The sequence below is a fragment of the Ornithorhynchus anatinus genome, chromosome 12 (genome assembly GCF_004115215.2).
Source record: "Ornithorhynchus anatinus isolate Pmale09 chromosome 12, mOrnAna1.pri.v4, whole genome shotgun sequence".
In the NCBI taxonomy this organism is placed as follows: Eukaryota; Metazoa; Chordata; class Mammalia; order Monotremata; family Ornithorhynchidae; genus Ornithorhynchus; species Ornithorhynchus anatinus.
In genome coordinates this window covers 14299149-14315158 of record NC_041739.1, presented here as the reverse complement: position 1 = coordinate 14315158, position 16010 = coordinate 14299149, and the positions used below count along the sequence as shown (strand labels likewise).

The following is a 16010-nucleotide window of genomic DNA, read 5'->3' as shown; positions in this document are numbered from 1 at the left end:
AGACTAGGTGATTGATTGTGAGGAAAGAAAGTTCCAGTGCTCTATTTTCCACTATTTGTGCGTCGAGAATAATCAACTGATTGTATTTATTGAGCTCTTCCTATGTATAGTGTACTGTACTGTGTGGGGAGAATATAGCAGAATTGGAAGACATATTCCTGGCCTCCAAGGAGCTTGCAGTCTAGAGAAGCATGCTTGGACAGCAGATTGTGAAGGGGTATTTGAAGAATCACAATAATAGTTTTATTAAGTTCTTTTAATCCAGGAAATGAATGAAATCACTACCAGGTTGAAAATCTCACTCATCTCCTCGAGTTTCCCCTCTTGTGATCTTTAAAGGGGGCTCGTGAGCTCATTCTCTTCCTCTAGGATCTGGGATTCTGGGCAAACATCCTCCCACCATGGCCCCATGGCCCAACTTCACCTCATTTATACAGAACAGACAACATCAACTCCCTTGTCTAAGCCCATGGCATCATTTTCATGCTAGGTATATTAAAAAAAAAAATCCCATATTAAAAAATCGCTCTGGTTTGAATGTGTTTCAGGAATGTAAGAAGAAAACATGAAGACCTTAGGGATAAATTAATATACTGTGGGTGGAATTGTTATTGCATTATGTCTGTGAGGGGAAAAATATAAAGTCTGTAATTGTTTTTTTCTATTTTAAACTAATTTCCTGTTGACAAAGGCTCATTAAGATTCCATGAGGAGGGAATTTTTTTTCCTAACAAAATTGTGAAATTATTCCCAATCCAAAAAACACTCATTTCTTGTTCATTTTAATATCAATAATGTTAATAGAATTGTACTCTATATAAGGAGGATCTATGTTATTATATTTGTTTAGAATGATAACTATTGACAGTGCCTTAATTTTTGTAAGATGCGACCCATTTATATAGCAACCAAATCTTCCTTCATATGTTTTGAAATGTTTGTTGTTTTTTTTCCCACTGGAAATATCTGGTTTTCAATAAAATCTTTATGAGACCATTCTTATCATTAGCATTAATTAATACGCTGTTGCTGAGGTAGCTAGTTTGGTGCTGAAGGAATGGGTTTATCACTGTACTTCACTCCACTTACTTCAGAATCCATATTGCTCTGATTTAGGTCAAGCTTCCTAATCTTCCAATCTTCCTAGTTTACAGGCTGCTCTGCAGAGTTTGCCAATGGTCTTCAGGGGTTCTGAACATTTTACTGGCTACTGCACATAAGTAATCTCCAATGCCAGCTCCACTGATACCTGGCTCTTATCTCTCAATTACACACCTTGAAAAGATAAAGAACTCAGGCATGTCCCAGGCTTCAATCACCCCAGTTACCTCCTTCCTGAAATTCCAGGCTGAGTGCTACAGATAAGTAAACTCATCCTGATATTCCAGGCTGAGTGCTACAGATAAATAAACCCCGCTCTACTTTCCCCACTTGTCCTCCTGGTCCAACTACTAGCCCTGTCCTGGCAAGGGGCAACAGAAGAGCCCCCCCAACTTCTGTAAAGAAGATTTCTTCCCGGTAGTCCTAGGATTGGAACTGAAATTGGAAAATTTTAATGACAGAGCTGTATGCATGGAAGCAGATCCCAGAATTTCCAGTTCTCCTTAAAGATTGCTCTTTTCCCTTGCCCTTTCCAATAACCCTGCAACCCTACCCCAACCAGTTCACCACCCAAGAGCCTGAGAATGAACACATGTCCCTGATAATCCATACAGCTATGGAATTCTGGCAAGTAGGAAAAGGGATAATACAGCAATGTAAAATAAAGACCTTAATGGTTTTACATCGCATATGCATCGATGTGAAAAGTGGATGAGGACTCAGCAGAGTCTGCTGCTATAAAGGGTAGGCAGAGCTTTTCCGTCTCATAACCACAGACCACATCCCTAGGTTAAATTGGCCATCTCACGATGCTTGCTGCCATTCACAGGTGGGAGAGTGTGGATGACCGCCCAAACCATCACCACTACGGTTTCAAGCATAATTCAAGCGCATGCTCTATGGATGGTGCATTTCCCACCTTCCTGTCCCTAAACAAAGTTCTATGTCACTTGACTGCATTTATTGAATGCTTACAGCATGCAGAGCTCTGTACTAGGTGCTTGGGAGAGTACAATACAATAATAAACAGACACATTCCCCACCCACAATGAGCTGACAGTCTAGAGGGGGTTCAGGATATCGTTCATTAGATCAAACTATTAGGTAAAATTGCTTTGGACTCTAGTAAACCTGGCTTCTACACCTCCACCCTCCTCCAGTTTCCTTATTGCTCCCCTGCCCCCACAACTCCTCTCTCTACCCCTCCATGGGTCTAAGCTGGGGCCGGGGAAGGATATTGATTATGACTTCTTAGAAAAATTCTCTAGATCTCAAATAAAGTTTTAATAAAGTTTGAGACCATGTCAGCAGGAACCAACCGAAAGAAGCAGCTCATGACCGTGCTGTAAATTAATCCCTTCAACTGAGTGAAGATCGAATAGGGGTGCCCAGGACAGAAGGACAGGACAGAACAGTAATCCAGTAGTGTAGGTGTGTCATGTACCAGCCCCAAATCGTGGCTCCTTTGCACCCGGGATAACCAGGTCTCGTTAGTACCACGGAAAATGCAATAGAAGCAATCTCTGCAAATTCCCTTTCTATTACACAGAAAGCCAGGCTAAAAGCACTTCCACCATTAAAAACTCGTGGATTCAGATATCTCAGCTGTTGGGAAAAAAACCCTCCAATGGATGTTTGTTTTTTTGCCATGAAGTCTCTGATCTTCGAAGCAATAATGTAGAAAGATGATTCAAACAGCCCCTTTATCTGCCACCAGGAGAAAATCCATTTCTTACAGTGGGAACACAGTGAAATATCCTACTTACAAGTGCCCTAGTGAATTACTTTAATGAACGCAAGTAATGGTAGTCAACTCTCCGACACACCAGTTCAGATACAATGTGTTTGGGTCTCCAGGCACAACGGCAGCCTGTGCTTTTGACTACTTCAAATCCATTGAAAGCAAAAAGACAGACTGAGAGCTCTTGGTGATCAATGGAAGATGAAAGTACTTCTGAAAGATGCCTAACAACAAGGAGCAGGAAAGCTCATCAGAGATTGGAAAGCATTTGCTTGGCTGATATTTAGTGGATTTAAGAGAAAGCAGCAATATTGCTTTCCACACACCAATTCAAGTGTATCTTTACTGGAAGCTTATTAAATTTACTTTCTTTTTGTCTCACAAACTAATTTCAACAGAAAGATAAGAGGGTTGGTGTGAAGCAAATATTACTTTGTATCTCTTGGGAGTGGGCAAGTGTCAGTGACCTCCTGAATGTCATCACAACTCCCAGGATATTCTTTCCTAGAATTCCATACCGTAGGAGACCTCTGACGCTCAGGTTAGCGTCGAGCACCCAGTGGGCAATCAATAACGGTTAATGATCGAGTGCCAATAGCCAAACACACAATCACAGTCCAACTGATGCTGGTTCCAATCTAAACTAAAAAATGTAGGGGGAGGGCTTTTTTTCCCCTCAATCTTCAATATATCCTGGGGGCTAATTTAATCTTAAGCAACATGCCGATTTTATCTAAAGATAAATTATAGCATGGGAAATCATGGAGACTTTGTCCTCAGTCACAACAGTTAAAGAACTAAAGCACAAAATCTTGGTCTGTGTTATAATCAAGTACTCTAGGAAAGCAGCATGGCATAGTGGATAGAGTACAGGCCGGGGAGTCAGAAGGTCATGGGTTCTAATCCTGCCTCTGCCACTTGTTTGCTGTATGGACTTGGGGAAATCACTCGACCGCTCCATGCCCCAGTTACCTCATCTGTAAAATGGGGATTAAAACTGTGAGCCCCACGTGGGACAGGAACTGTGTCCAACCTGATTAGCATCTATCTACCCCAGTGCTCAGAACAGTGCCTGGAACATAGAAAGCACTTAACAAGTGCCATAATTATTATTAGTCTTGGTTTTATTAGATTTACTAATAAACTTTTACTTTAAACTTTTACTAATAAACTTATTACTTATTAGATTTGCTTCAATTATATTTACAGCAAAATTTCATACATCCCTTTACCTGCCTCCCACAAAATCATATTTTAAAACTAAATCTAAATGCTCCACAAAATTACACTGGTGTCATGATATTTTCCCACAGTAGTCAGTGTGGCTCAGTGGAAAGCTCCTGGGCTTGGGAGTCAGAGGTCATGGGTTCTAATCTTGGCTCCACCACTTGTCAGCTGTGTGACTTTGGGCAAAGCACTCACTTCTCTGTGCCTCAGTTACCTTATCTGTAAAATGGGGATTAAGACTGTGAGCTCCACGTGGGACAACCTGATCACCTTGCAACCCCCTCCCCCCAGCGCTTAGAACAGTGATTTGCACATATTAAGCGCTTAACAAATGCCATCATTATCATTATTGTTATTAGTCTCCCAGTATTCTATTAACAAAACACTCTAAGCCTTCTGGAAAACTTCTCAAAGAAAGTTTACTTCTGAGCAATCTCATTTTGAAATCAGATACTGCATAATTGGAATCCTTTCATTTTTAACATTTTGAAAAATCTCAAGCAGAATCTGCACTTATTTGATTATGATCAGGCAGTGAAATGTAAATGCAGCTCAGTTTCCTTCCTTCCATAGTATTAAAAAAAGAACGTCATTTACTTGTTCTTGCTGTTGGCTTATCATATAAGTTTCATTGTAGCAGACTGGAAATAAAGAAGTAAATCTCAAGATATGACACAGCCTTAAATATGCTTTCCCCAGCTGTAGTGTTCTGTATCTGCATGCCTCCAGGGTATTCCAGAATGGATCTGTATGCACAAAGACTGGAAACTTAAGACAATTGCATTTAGTTTATATTCTGGGTAACTTATGGGATAGTCTAGGCAAACACCCGGGAGACTCCGTTGAAGTACAAAGAGTCGGCTGATGGAAAATAAAGTAGTGGAATTTTCTAGGCAATAAAAGGAAAGACATATATTAAGAGGAATAAGTTGGATGATTGTCTTTGTCACAGCTGTCACCAAAACACAAAGGTTATATCGGGTATTGCTGGATCCAAAATATTCAAATAGATGCAGATATGCATTGTAATCACATGCCAGATAAGAGAGATTGAGATGGCCTTGTACAGTAGTGATTTATACCAATATTTTGATTTCATAATATTTTCAATAGCCTAATTTGTGGTATTCACTCAGACCCTCCCTCATAAGAATATTGGGAGCTTTAAATGTAAGTTCCCCTAAGTAAGTTTGCATGAACCTCCACCCCAAAGAAAGGAGATAGCTTGATGCCCAAAGGCCAATTTAAGTGACAAGCTTTGAGTCCTTATTCAAAACTCAATTTTTTGAGGGTGAGATTAAACTGTAGAAGTGTCATTATAAAGCAACAAATTGGTAGCTCAAACCCTACGGTTCCAAACTCTTTATACCAGTGGTCTCTCTAGCATGACGACTCCGTCTTTCCATTTTATAAGCTTGTGAAGACGGTAAGCTCCTTAAGGATAGGGACTATGTCAATCAACTCTGCTTTATTGTACTCTTTTATTGTACTGAGTGTGTAAGCACTCAGTAAATAGCACTGATTGATTCCCCCCCAGAATTTACCACAAGTGACTCTTCACCACTGATGTTCCCATTCAAAACATCCTCACTCCTTCCTTTTCCATAATATCCAGTTGGATTGTTCAGGATGCCAAACCTAATATCTTTATCTGAAGATGTCAAGGCCTGTTGGAGCAGACAACAGAGAGGAACTGAACCTGCTACTACAAAAATCCAGCCCTATTCCTCCCTCTCTGACCAAATCTCTAATAGCATGCCCTAACTCCAAAAAATCCCATCTAACAGAGATATTCAAGGATTTTTAAAAAGCAATTTCTCCCTAGGGATAAAAGCCCCAGAGAGAAAACCCATAATGTGTACCTGGGGGAGATTTATGGGAATCTTATCTTCGGGTGTTCTCATCCAGCTTGCCATTCCAAACAGGCTCTTCACCTATGTCTACTCTTGCATTCCTCATTTCCCTTGACTTCAGGATTGGCCAAATCTATACATAATCTCAATTTTTTTGATTCTCAAAGAGAACTTCCTTTATTGAAATTACTTTTTTTTAATTCCTTCTAGGGCTGTTCTACCGAATTTCCACTTCTTGACACTTTTTTAAAAAAAATTGCATTCCATGTAACTAAGCTCAAAGGAATTCTTTAACGGCTAGACCAACTCCGCTTGCTTAGCAGTGAGTAGGTGAGCCACATGCTGGGCCAGCCACACTTGTATATCGGGGGGCACTATCTGCTTCTCTGCTTCTTTGTGATCAGGAACTCTCTTGAGGTCTAAAACAATTGCCACCAGAAACAAAATTGGGTAAACTGAGTAAATCCCTTTAGGATTCAACTCGTTTTGGACAGAGTATCTATCAATTATGTTCTACATGGACCTAAGAGTCAGAAGGACTTGGGTTCTAATCCCAGCTCTGCCACATGTCTGTTGTATGATCTTGGGCAAGTCACTTAATTTCTCTGGGCCTCAGTTACCTCATCTGTAAAATGAAGATAAGAGTATGAACCCCATGTGGGACAGAGACTGTGTCTAACCTAAGTAACTTGTATCTTCCCCCAGTGCTTAGAATAGTGCTTGGCACATAGTAAGCACTGAAGTACCATTATTACTATTATTATATTGTATTCTCCCAAATACTTAGGACGGTGTTCTGCACAGCGTAAACAATCAATAAGTATGATTAAATGATTGGAATTGGACCCTCTGGCTGGGGCTAAGGGCAAAGAGCCACTACAGGTAAATGTGATATTAGCTATTCCCCCCTTCATCATGCAGAATAGTTGAGAGGAGCTTCCTCAGGAAACAAAAGAAGTGGGCAGAGGGAGGTTCTGTGGCTGAGAGCTCATGATAATCCACTAAGGGGAGGATTTAATCCATTAAAAACCAAAAATGTGTTAAAAGAACAGAGATAGACAATTCAGTGAGCATAACTACTGGGGTTATTTAAAAGATTTATGGCTAATGATTCTGCACCCCAGTAATTTTCTTAATGTGTCAGAAATATTTCCTCCCTGGAAGTTGAAATAAATTTGTGGTTTCCTTTCAGCATTCAAAAGCATCAACTAGCTAGATCCATTTATTTTAGAGTTTTTATATTTCAAATTAATTGTGTTGGAAGTCTTTCAGCAATTTTGGTATTCTGAGAGAGTTTCAACAATCAATAACTGACAGAAAAAAAGTACTTTGAAAAATACCAGTTGCTTCACAGCTCTTCAACCAATCTTGTTCCATTACATTCATCATTTCAAATAAAATCATCCCTTGCCAATTTGGTCTACAAGGCTACCATATAATAAAGATAATATTTTTTCTGCTGCAAGTGGGTGCCAACTAAGGGATGGGTGAGATTACCTTTGTGCAGATTCCTATCATCTAATCGGGCTAGGTGAGTTGACTCAGTTTTGAATGGAATATTAAATGCTTAAAGATTCAGTTTTAAGGTTCTCTCTGGCTTTGAATTGTTTATTAATAATAATAATAATGGTATAATGGTTAGTATTTGTTAAGCGCTTACTATGTGCCAAGCACTGTTCTAAGCACTGGGTGGGGTGGGGGATACAAGGTAATCAGGTTGTCCCTCATGGGGCTTCACAGTCTTACTCCCAATTTTCAGATTAGGTAACTGAGGCACAGAGAAGTTAAGTGACTTGCCCACAGTCACACAGCTGACAAGTGGTAGAGCAGGGATTAGAACCCATGACCTCGGACTCCCAAACCCGGGCTCTTTCCACTGAGACATGTTGCTTCTCTATTCTTCTATTCTTATTCTTCTTCTATCCCTAAAATTGCCTCCACAGATATGGAAGAGGGTAGGTAGTAAATGTCAAACAGCTGATTTTGAGAAATGCCCAAATCTCCAGATAACTTCATCCAATGGATGCAGTTCATTGCAAATGAAAATCAGTGACTCTTAAAAAGATCATTTGCTTGGACTTTTCAAAGATTTTGTCAAATCGGTGGTGTTTTGTTCCCTTATTTATTTCTATAGGTGGAAACTACTGATAAAGTCAATAAATCTCTGATGCCCATTAAGCACTTTGGTATTCACTCCACTCACTTCCCCACATTGCAGTCACAAACCTAGCCTAATATTTGGTTGTGAGCCCGTTATTGGGCAGGTATTGTCTCTATCTGTTGCCGAATTGTACACTCCAAGTGCTTAGTACAGTGCTCTGCACATGTAAGCACTCAATAAATACTATTGAATGAATATTTGGTTGTTTGCCCTACCTGCAGTTTGTTTTAATATCCTTCTCACTTGCTAGATTGCAATATCCTGAGGGCAGAGATTCTTTCTACCATCTTTATTGTGTTCTCCTGAGTACTAAGTACAATGCTCTACACAGAGTAAACACTCAGTAAATGCTATTTTTTGATAAGTAAGTATAATAATAATAGTGATTATGGTTCAAGCATTGCCCTAAGAGCTAAGCTAGAGACTAGATAATCAGTGGGACATAGTCCTTTTCCTACATGGGGTTCACAGTCTAAGTAGGAGAGAATAGGATTTAATCTCCATTTTACAGATGAGAAAATCAAAGTATAGGGAAGTTAAATGCTTTGCCCAAATCGCTCAGCAGGCAAGTGCTGAACCTTGGATTAGAATCCAGGTTCTCTGACTCCCAGATCCGTGCTTTTTCCACTAGTCTATGCTGTGTAATAGTTACCCTGCACTCCATTTAGACTGGCAGTGAAGAAATGGTTGTTATTCATTTAGAGAACAACACACGTCCCCAACTTTGAAGATATCCCTACGGTTAATTGGAAACAAAATGATTTTTTAAAGAACCCACTTGAATTCCAGCTGACATTCTCCACCATAATCCACTTTTCCTCTCTTCATCCTTATGGACCTCTCATTACTCTGGCTGAAAGGGAGTTCTAGGTTTGGGGTTCATTTAAGGGTCAGCTGACTGTGGTCCTCCGTACTCTGCACACAATAAGGGTCCAACAAATACAACTGAATGATTGACCTGTATAGAGAAGACAATTCCCTCACAGAGTTTCAGCAAACAATTAACTTTTGATTATCAAACAAACCAGACCCCCCCAAGCAGGTAATCTCTAGAGCAAAAAAAAAAAAGGGAAACCAAGGGGGCTATTCATTCATTCAATCATATATATTTAAGGCTTAAGACATATTACAGCTGAAATAAAAGTACAGAGTAGGTGTGATAGTAACTCAAGACAGAAAAAGAACCATAGATAACAGAGGGTGTGGACAACTGTCCTGCCTCTTCTAGCACCATTTAGAGGTCTTGGAGGGACTCCACTTACAGTCCAGTGATCTCTGGAACACCAGGCTGATGGGCTATGTAGCAGGGCTCACCTTCCAAGCTCTTCCTCGGACTCCTGGTCCAGCCCATTGGTAATCTTCCAGCCCTGGCTCTTGTAACAGCAGCTGATGCAACTGAAGCAGATAGGCATAGCAGCAGGCTAGAGATGTCTGCACAGTTTGTTCCCCTGGATCGTAAAAACAGCAGTAAACTAGGAGGAGCTACCGCATTAAAAGCTGGTTGCCCTTGTTAAACTGTCAGGTTGCCCTTGTTCTTGGCCTAGAGGGAGAGAAATGCCCGACATGCAAACAGTCAGACTTAAATCACTGAACTTCTCTGGGCATCAGTTTCCTCATCTGTAAAATGGGACTAAGGTACCTGTTCTCCCTCACTCTTAGTCCATGAACCCCATGAAGGCCAAGGAGTGTGTCTGATCTGATTACAGTGTATCTACTTCAGACCTTGCCATGCTCTGCACACAGTTAGCGCTCAATTAATACAACCTAATGGATCACTGAAAGTAAGCATTTAACAAACACCACAGTTGTTATTCTTATCTTAATCTAGATAAATCCCAAAAGTTTCTCACCACTTCTCCACAGAGGCTCCTCCACCCTGTGTCATAATTCCTCAGTAGCCCCATGCTCTGCAGTTCCCCCTTTCACACGTTTACCAAAACTCAATTAAACTTCCTCTGTCACCCCTTGATAACTCAGCTTGGGGCTTTGGGAATAGTGAGAGGAACCTTAATGAGGGAATAGACCTGCCCTGGGCTACAGGTGTAAGGCATTAATCAAATGTTCTGCTGTGAGGAGCCAGTTGAATGTAAACTGAAATTCTCTCCAAGAGAAAAATGCTTACTCATGAGAGATGAATTAACTTTTATCAGGCTAAAGGGCTGTTGGAGGATAAGATGCAATAATGTTGTGAAAATATTTTGGAAAAATAAAATTGTGATTCAAATGCAAAGATAATTATTCTTTTCATAATTCATTTTGTGAAGATAATTTTTACAATCATGTATGTCATTTATTTCTCTTCCCACCCCCCATATCTCCTCAGTGGCAACTTCTCTATCCAGGCACTTAGGCACTCTATCATTGGTAGCATGTCTTACCTACTTTGATAACTAGCTCATAAGCATATCCATCTCTTTTTCCTTACCTGGAACTTACTTAAATGTCTGTCTTATCCCCTAGACTGTAATCACCTTGAGGTCAGGGTTTGCAACTGTTCACTGTATTGTATTCTCCCAAGCAATGCACACAGGGATGCTTATAAAATACAACTGATGGATTGATTGCTACAGCATGTCTTTCATTTTGCAATTTGGATAGAACAAAATGGGAGAAATATTTCTGTACTTGTCTTTTGGTCTTTTGATATTCATCCCATGTTCAGTCCCATAGCACTTTATGTACTTATCCCTAATTTATTTATTTATCCTATCTCCGTCTCTAGGCCGTGAGCTCCATGAGGGTAGGGAATACGTCTACCAACTTTGTTACATTACACTCTCCCGAATGCTTAGTACAGTGATCTGCACACAGTGAGTGTTCAATAAATAGTATTGACTGATTGAGAAGTTGAGAGCACTTTTACCTCAACGTAAATCTTTTCTGGCTTCAGTCTGACCCGCAGGTTGGTGCAAGTAGATTCAGTTGTTTTGTACATATGACATTGATCATGATATGCTGTTCAATACTTCCTCACATCTGCCTTATCCATACTGTCCTGAACTGTATAATATACTTTATGCTTTCTTTTTGCAACTTTATAATATTTAGTACTAGTGGTGGACATAAAAATAATTAAGAAATGTCAGTCAGGTTGGTATCTTCAAACCATTCACCCACTATACTCATTAATCTCCAAAGAATCCATGAGAAGATATGATTTTCCCATTACTCGAGGTTCACCAAGACCCTACCTAACATCAGAGATCATTATCAATGGTATTTATGAAGCACTTACTATGTGTAGAGCACTATCCTAAACACTTGGGAGAATATAGTACAACTAAGTTGGTAGACACATTCCCTGACTACAGTGAGCTTATGGTGTAGAGAGAAAGACAGACATGGGGAGGATTTTCTGATAACCATATCAGCATCCTTGCTGTACTTCACTAGATATAGATTCCCGAGGGCAGGCAGGGATGATATCTCCCACTCTACTATATCGTAGTTTCCCAAGTGCTTAGTACAGTGCTCTGAACACAGTAGGTGCTCAGGAAATACCACTGATTGATTAATCTGCATATTTTATTGAGCACATACTAAGCACGTGTGCTTTAGGGGCCCCAGAAGTACTGAAGTGGCAGTTAGGGAATATAAAAGTGGCAAAATTATTAATTAATCAGGAGGGACTTCATGGAGGAGATGGGCTTTGAAGATGGGGAGAACAGTGGTCAGCCAAGGGTGAAGGGGAAGGAGTTCAAACGAGAGGACAGGCAGTGAACAGGAGATCAGCGGTGGGAGAGACAAGCAAAATTGAAAGAGGATAGCATCAAGGATAATACTAAGGTTACGGGCTTGAGAGATGGATAGAATGATGATTTTATCAACTGTGATGAGGAAGGCAGAGGGTGACATGAGGAGATCAGTTTTGGACTTACTGGGTTTGAGGTCAGTTCTTCAAACTGTGCTGCTGTAGCCATGTGACTATATTCACTATCACAATGATTTGTTGTGTTATTGTTTGCCAGAAGCAGATCTTGAAGCAGCTAAAACCTTTGTTGAATTTTAACAGTACTGATCTGCAAGAAGTAGTTTAAGCAGACATGGGCAAATATTTTGGGTTGATGAATCAATCTATATGGGAGTTACATAAGGAGGGGGCTTGGGGATATTTATTAAGCACTCACTATGTACCAAGCATTGAACTAAACTCTGGAATAGATAACCTGAATAATCAGGTCAAATGCGGTTCTGTCCCACATAAGGCTCCCAGCCTAAGAAGGAGGGAGAACAGATTTTACAGATGGGGAAACTGAGCCATATAGAAGTTAAGTGGTTTCCTCAACTGGCACACAAAGCAGACAGATGCTGGGATTAGAACCCAGGTCCTCTGACTCTTCCACTAGCCTCTCCTGCTTCTAAAGTCTATTGCAGCTATGAAGATAATCTGATAAGATTATCTTGTATTCACTCCAGTGATTAGCAGAGTGATTGGCATATAGTAAGTGCTTATTAAATATTATTACTCTTACTACTTCAGGGTCCTATGCTGTCCCATCTGGGTGCTTCTGTCCCATGTCTCTAATGGTGTCCTGCAACGAGAAGAGATGTAGACTGAGCCAAGTAGCAGCAGAGGATGATGGGACCCAGAAGCTCCAGACCGGGCTTCAGCAAAAGTGCAGAATTCAGGAACGATCGTATGTCACCCAGGTCCCATTCTGAGGTTGGAGTGTCAGGTAAAATAGCCAGGCAGGCACCCGTTGCTACTCAGCTGGGGGTTGCCAGCACCTGGTTTGGAAAGGAGAAGACTGGATTCTATGTTTTGGTTAAATATGACAATATCAAAAAACTAAACCTGACAAAGTGACCAAATTTTCCATTTTTATTTGGAGACAGTAGGCCCATCACTTATACTAGCTTCCGTCTCAAAAAAGGCAAACTGTGTGCTCCCCTTTCCTGTTCAAAAGGTCAAGTCAAAGAATATAGCACTTCATTCCAAAATACAATGTTCCCTCTGAGTGTCATAAACTCTTCTTTGGTGTTCAGAGTTGGAGAAATTTATAGATCACTATGTAAGACAGCTCTTAGACCAATGCAAAAGATAGGAGTTTTGAGACATAAGAGCCTCTAATGATGCACTGAATTATTTATAGATCCAAGAATCCTTGAAAAACTCGAAGGGTAAGAGCTCTTTAGAGAGCCAGCTTTGACTCTGGATGGGGTATAGCAAAGCTCGGGGTAGTAAGATGTTACTTTTCTGGTCTGACCATTAGAGGGTAGCACTAAAAGATGACAATAAAACAAGCAAATAAAACAAATAAGTCAACAGAGCAATTGCAAATCTTTCAGGTACATAAAACTTGGAAACATCATTCCCAACAGCAGTATAATTTTTCCTAAGAGCATCTGATATTTTGCCAGAGAGGATGTTGTCCATCAGAGAAAAGAAAAATTCTAATCCCTGCTCTCCCACTTTTCTTCTGTGTGACCTTGGGAAAATCATTTAAGTTCTCTGTGCCTCAGTTTCCTCATCTGTAAAATGGGATTTAATTCCTACTCCCTCCTACTAAGACTGTGAGCCTCAGGTGGAACAGGGACTGGGTCCAACCTGATTATCTTTTACATACTCCAGTGCTTAGTATAGTGCTTGGCACATAGTAAACACTTAATAAATGCCATAACAAAACAAATGAATGCATGATCCTTTGTCATCTAAATTGGGGTTCAGTTAGATTCCTAAGAGTCTACTAAGACGTCTGAATTTATTCATTCCTCCATTCAATCATATTTACTGAGCACTCACTGTGTGTGAAGCATGGCACTAATCGCTCGGGAGAGCACAGTATAACAATAAACAGACATTCCTTGTCCACAGCGAGCACTTTAAGGAGACACATATGCACAATCTTTATGCCCTCACCAAGACTTACTATTCTTATTCTTACCTCCAGGGAATGTGTCTGTTTATTGTTGTATTGTACTTTCCCAAATGCTTATTTGTGTATATAAATTGTATAAAAACTTACTGTGTGCTATGTGATCTCCACACAGTAAGTGCTCGATTGGTTGACTAAACAAAGACAACAATTGAAATCTTTAAGAATCTAGGGGTAACAGTGATACCAGGCGTGCCAGAGCTGCATAAGAGCTCTGATCAGAAAACCCAGAAGAGATTCGGTAGGCCACGATCACACCTGTCCTTTGGGTATGGCAAATCAGAACATTCACCCTTAAGACCCCGATGCTCTTCCCCACGTCTTCCTCTTTCCCGCACAAGCACTTGCACTGTGGGCCTACCTTCCCTTTCTCCTCTCCGAAGCTTCACCCTGAGCCTTTTTTTAATAAATCTGATTTAGCTCCTATTTCCTTCTCCTAGAGGGAGAGACTCAGTTGCTGCCTACTTCCTCCTCTTTCTCCTCCTCTTCCTTCCCTGCAGACTCCTCTTGGATCAGCCCGGATTTTCAGTATTTCAGGAGTCTTGCTTGGGCCAATTTGTCCGAGGCCCCTGAGGACTTCTCTACACAATAATGTAAAGATTATGTGACGCAACCTCACGGATGTCAGCCCATCGTCCACTTTGGGGCCTCAAAAAAGGGTTTCGGGGAGCTCCCAAACTATATCCAAGGAGGATAGAATGAACCGCCAGCGTGACCTGCGGATGGCATTATTAGTTGTATTTCTTGAACAAATGGGTTGTCAGAAATAATTTGATACGAGAAGGAGCTAAGTGTTTTTCTGATGATATGGTGGTTTGCGGTGTCAGGCAGCTGAAAATAGCAAAATCAAGAAGAGCAGACTGTAACATGGAAAGTTAAGAGCCCAGGTTAGGGAGCTGGAAAGGGTAAACAAGAAAAGGAGGGAGAAAACCTGGGCAGGGAGAATTCTGGACTGCTTAGAGGAAGAGGAAAATCTGTTTTGTGGGACAGAATAAGGGAAGTATAGAAATTCAGAAAAATAAGAGAAATGCTGAGAGAGGTAGGAGGAAAAGGACATTTTAGAAACGCATTGGTAGTAGCGATACAAATGTGTTTATAAGTTATAATGTTGTAATTAGACATAGGATGTCCTAGTTGAAAGAGCATAGACCTGGGAGTCAGAAAATCCTACTCCCGTCTCTGCTACCTGCCTGCTGTGTGACCTTGGACAAGACACTTAACTTCTCTGTGCCTCAGTTTCCTCATCTGTAAAATAGGGATTCAATTTCCATTCTCAGTCCTACTTAGACTGTGAGCCCCACGTGGGACAGGGACTACAACCAACCCGGTTATCTCATACCTACCCTGGTGCTTAGTTCTTAGTAAATGTTTAAGAAACACCATTATTATTCATAATACGTTCAGACCATGTTTCCTCTCTTCTCAAGAACCTCCAGTGTCTTCCGCATCAGACAGAAATTCCTTACCGTCGTCTTTAAAGCCCTCAATTGTCTTGCCCCTTGCTACTCTTCTACTATACCCCAGCCTGCACATTTCGCTCCTCTAATGCTAACCTGTTCACTGTTCCTCTACCTCGACTATTTCATTAATTAATTAATTCATTCATTCATTCAATAGTATTTATTGAGCACTTACTATGTGCAGAGCACTGTACTAAGTGCTTGGAATGTACAATTCGGCAACAGATAGAGACAATTCCTGCCCAGTGACGGGCTCGCAGTCTAATCGGGGGAGACAGATGGACAAAAACAAGACAATATAATCACAATAAATAGAATCAAGGGGATGTACACCTCATTAACAGCCTATTTCACTTCTGACCTCTCACCCACGTTCTGCCTCTGGCCTGGAAGGCTCAGACAATTACTTTCCCCTCTTCAAAGCCTTCTCTTCTCCATTCATTCACTCATTCATTCATTCATTCGTATTTATTGAGTGCTTACGGTGTGTAGAGCTCTGTACTAAGCGCTTGGAAAGTACAATACAGCAATAGAGACAATCTCTGCCCGCAACAAATTTGTTTGTCATATGCTTATATTCTACTCTCCCAA

At 40.7% G+C, this 16010-nt stretch overlaps 1 long non-coding RNA gene across 1 annotated transcript in view; it reads right to left on the bottom strand.

Annotated features, from left to right (window-relative positions):
• LOC120638716 overlaps positions 1–9541 on the bottom strand; it is a 33010-nt gene extending 23469 nt beyond the window's left edge. Inside the window, exon 1 of the long non-coding RNA XR_005660601.1 lies at positions 9398–9541. This is a non-coding gene — a long non-coding RNA (uncharacterized LOC120638716). The remainder of the gene's footprint in view (positions 1–9397) is intronic.
• Positions 9542–16010: the final 6469 nt, after the last annotated feature.